We start from the raw sequence: 5,000 nt of genomic DNA on the forward strand, positions 1-5,000 counted from the left end.
CTTGAAAAGCCGGTCTGTGGAATCTGGAGACATCTCTTCTCTATGCCATTATTTGTTGGCCGTTTGTGTGTTCCCAATCTCTTTTAATATTGTTCGTTTATTAAACAGTGTTATACTATGTCCCCTTTTCTTTCCTATATTTTGAGGTAATATCCAGAGTCCTCCCTACCACTACGGAAGATCTTATATCCCTATGTAAGTGTGTTTAAATATACATTCATATATTTGTTACTACACTCCTGGTACCTCTGATTGTGTCCCCTCACCCCCTTCCCCTTTTTCCATTTATATTACTTGTACCCCGGAGTCACAAGTGGAAACAAGCGCCGGAGGATCCCCCCCGCTCTCTAAGCCTGAATATTACAGAGACTGCAAAAAGAGGCTGAAAGAAGAAAATTCGGATTTGACAGACCACGTCAACTTATTAGAAAATTGTGGGGAAATGGGAAGAGCATCAACACTGAGATCAAATATTAATAGAGAGACCAAATATCGATCTCTTCGTTTAACCCATGAGGGTTCAACGTTCTCAGCTTGTAGATCCAAAAGCTTTCTTGCTTAGATAGATCTTTCACTCGACTGTATCTATTGTAAAACACGAGCACCCCTGTGGCTTACAGTACGTTGGACGTACAAAACGTGATCTCAGTGTTGATGTCCTGCCCTTTTCCCCACAATTTTCTAATAAGTTGCTTTCAGTTTTTTGCCTCTATCTTTAAAGTGATCTGTTGTATTTTATTTATTTTATTGATTCTTATACAATTTAATATTTTTAATTTGATGCTCTGTCCGGTTGCGCGGGCATTTGTTTTCATCTCTGAATGCCTCTATCTGTGAGCCCATTTGCAACTTTAGTTTTTTTAGGCTTTTTGCTGCTAGTATTATTGGATTCTGTCATGCTCTCCATTATGTAATCCTTCCACTCTGTTTTGCCATATGCTGATACATTTATATCTGTTTCATATATGTAGTAATCTTTTCTGTCACATTTGACTAATTCATGTGTCTGTTCTCTCATTGCAGCCTCCCATGATATTCTTGTCCTTTCTTATTGTGTGTAATATATCATATGTATTTTAGCTTTTATTAAACGGATTTTAACAGTTTTGTATAAAATGTAGTGTTATCACCTGTCCAATCAGCAGAGTGTGTCTGGATTGGTTGTATCACGCACACCCTTCAATTAAGGAGACCAATAGAGCTGTTGTTGGCTGTTTAAATGCCAGCATGTTTTAGTGTAAATGGATCCCTGATGAAGTAGGATGGCTCCTACGAAACATGTTGGATTTTTTTTTTGTTTATGCCAGTTTCATCTTTATAAGTGTATCTCTTATGGTGGCTTCTGAGCAGTTTTGCTTTATCAGTGCACAAATTAGTGGCCTTGTTTGGACGTTATTATCCTTGCACATTAACTAGTGATTGAGTGTGATGCCCTGCAGCATTGCCCTCTGCTTATACGGTAAGCTCTGCTACTAACCAGTAGAGAAGGACTTTCCTGTGTCGTTCTAAATGGTAACTGTGCCATCGGGACTATTTTGTCATTTGACTTCACAACTGCAGTAAACAGAAACTAGCTATTGACCTGTGCAGGTGTGGATCTGAGCTGCCATTCACCCCGCGGAGTGAGCTATGTAATGGTGATCAGTGTGTGCTCACCGCTGCGCTACAGGTCTCTATATTGCTGTGTGAGCCCTCACCAATGACTTTTATTGCTCCCAGGACCTACTGGATGTTTTGATCCTTTTCTCCTGCTGTTCCGGAGCCTGGACTGTGTCTGCACGACATCTAGAGGAAAAGACCGATATACATCTGAGCCATCAGCTTACTCCGGTGTCTATCTGTGCAGCTACATTGCCTTTCTATGGTACCATGCTGGTTAAGGCTGCGTCCCCACTAGCGCTGAGTGGGCGGCGCTTGGCGAGGTGACTTGCATATATAATATATATATATATACATACACAAGTCCCCGCTCACGCGATGTGCGCCCGCATATGCGTGGGCACACACGCTCACCAGCGCTCTGCGCTTACATAAACACATTTTTCATACTTACAATCGCGCTCAGCTTCCCCTGCATTGTCCCCCACCCCCGCGAGCGCTTGCGAAAATTTAAAGGACACCCACGCTCATGCTTGGAGAGCTCTTACTTACCTCCACCTTTTTCACTAAATATTACATTATTTACTACACTATGAGTTGTGCGCTCTTCTTGTTTTTTCTGTTTTAGTTCCTGTGATGCTAAGCCATCCCATCTGATCAGCAGCCAACTCAGTTTATATTTCCGTCACTAAGGTCATGTGTTCTTTCTTGTAATTTTATGTTTTTACACTATTCACATTTATTATTCACAATTTTTAGTGTGCAATTTTATATCTATATGTAACGGTATATGTTTTTGTAATATGCATAACTCTGTACCCCTTTGTACCATGCTGTGGAATATGTTGGCGATTTACAAATAAACAACGATGATGATGCTGTTGATAATAGTCTCCAACTTTTCCTATACTTCTACTCGTGTGCCAGGTTATAAATGGGCAGGACGGCAGTATAGAAGATGCTCTCATAATAACAGGAACAAGTTCTCACAGGTGCAAGGGTAGCCTGGTACCTTGTCCATGTGTACCAATAGGAAAATGTATCTTGTGTCAGAAAAATCAGTGGTTTTGTCAACTGACCTGGAACTGCCTGTTTCAATATACCTTCCTTATGGTAAAATACAGAGACAGTGGGGATAAATGCATTAGGGATCTCAGCATCTACATTCCAAAGAGGCTGATTAAATTCCCTCTAAAAAAAAAAAAGGATATATATTTGTTTTATTTTTTTTTATTATTAGGAAACCGGAGGTATAAGCAAAGTGTTCACCATATAGTCAGACTTGAATGACAGTGAGCTCTGATTTCCCTTCGTGAAGCTTCATGAATTCCCTCCTCCTCCTCCTCCATTACTGCTGGCAACTTGTATTTGATGTTGCACATTTGATGTACAATGTGTTTTCCAAATAAGCAATCCTGGAGATGCACATTATATTTCTGAATACAGTTTAAACTAATATTTATGTCCATTTTTGTGCAGTGGGTTAGACCAAGCAGCGCTACTTTAGTCATAATTTAGGTTTAGAAAAAAAAAATTGTTCACACTTTTATTCATTTTAACATATATATCCCTACTTTAGCATTTATAAATCGACAGCTCACAATTCTTCAATATTTATATTTGCCCCTTTTCACTGTCAGAATGTCAGTGGCCACAGAGTGCCAGAGAAGTCCTGCTGCAGTAACTATATAGCTCTGTCCTGCTTCTTTATTGCTATTGTTTGTTTACATGGTGGCAACATACTCTGCAGCGCTGTACAATGTGGGGACAGGGACAAGAACAAAAGATAAAATACTTGCAACTTAAAACATAATAAAAACAAAAAGGAATGATGTCCTGGCATGAGGAACACAAGATGGAAGAACACCACTTCTGTACCTATTGGACACAAGCAAAAATAATAATATTCCGTGAATTATATGGGAGTTACAGTGGCGTAACTACATGTTTTGGGCCCCCCTGCAAAAAAAATTCAAGGGCCCCCCAAATTAAATACAAAATTGCTTCCACCTTTATCCACATATCGACAATCTTGCGAGCACGTCCCTCTCACATCTTCACTCCCCCCCCAAGTATTTCTCTCCGTCCCTGACACTTCACCCCAAAATTGCCTGTGTACTGACAGCCCCACATCAAGCAGAGAGCAGCAGCCTCTGGCCTCCCAAGCCCAATCTCCAGTGTTGGCTAGCATCCAGCGTCCCCTCCCACCCCCCAGCGGCACGGTACTTACGTCACTGGGGAGTTACCAGTGCGCCGAGCCTTGTGACGTGTTCTGAATGTTATACGTGCACAGTAATATTAACATGCAATTGCCACTCGGTCACTTTGGTCCTGTTAAAGCAGCATACTACACTCCCCCTTTTTCTTTTTTTCTTATTTGCATATGTAAAGCATGTGAATGTATAATTCTACATCCTTTCCTATGCTGACAGTCGTTTGGTGCTCCTGTGATAAATCTGTCAAAATCTTGATTGTGCCTAATGAAATGGCCGCCTTCTGACTTTGTGCTGCAGTCTGTGAAATGCTGCAGCTGATATGCAACATTATAATACTAAGCGTGACAAATTATTGTTAACGTTTTCAGAGTAATATTTGATTTTCTGTTTGGAACACAGCAACAGATCTATTTGTGATACTTTGTTGCCAAAAGGCAGAGTTCAAAAAGGTATGTGTCAGAGTCCGTTTCAAAAGAGGAAGTGGATATGACTTAGTTGTTGCTGTAGCAACCACACAATGATCAGTACTTTAAAACAAAACATTAAAAATGGCATTAGGAATGACAAAAAAAATGCACAGTATTATCTAATACTAAAGAATTGTTTTTTGTTTGTTTGTTTTTTTTAAATATACGATTTTTTACGTTTGCTTGAATACTGCACCATAAAGGTACAGTATTTTGTTGTTATTCGCATGGCTTACGCCAGTACTCTAACTCAGTCAAACCCTATTTTAAAAAAAATAATTTTAGGAGTTTCCAGTTATAAGATGATACATCCTGTAAATGGTATGAATTGGTGTGACAGCTGAACACAGCAGGATCCGAATGACTGAGTTAACCTGTGTGTCCAAAGGAGCAGGTTTTTCTAGTCCTGCTGAGGTGTGTTTTGCTACTAAAACACAAACAATGTGTATAGCTGTGTGTGGTAATGCTGCATTTTCTGCTTCTGAAACACATTCCAAAATCTGTGGCATTTTGGGGTCTAAATATTGCACGATGAATGTATCACATTAGAGGTAGGCTAAAGCAATCACTTATTCTAGGTCTACATCTATAGTGTTGGACATCACAATTGCTATGTGAGTATATTCAGCCTCCTGCTGGGAGAGAGTTACACCCTGGCAGGTTAGTGATATTCTTAGCAGACTTCCTATTGGCTCCTTCAGTAACCAAGTCAGTTGGA

Source organism: Ascaphus truei, chromosome 2 (assembly GCF_040206685.1).
Source record: "Ascaphus truei isolate aAscTru1 chromosome 2, aAscTru1.hap1, whole genome shotgun sequence".
Classification (NCBI taxonomy): Eukaryota; Metazoa; Chordata; class Amphibia; order Anura; family Ascaphidae; genus Ascaphus; species Ascaphus truei.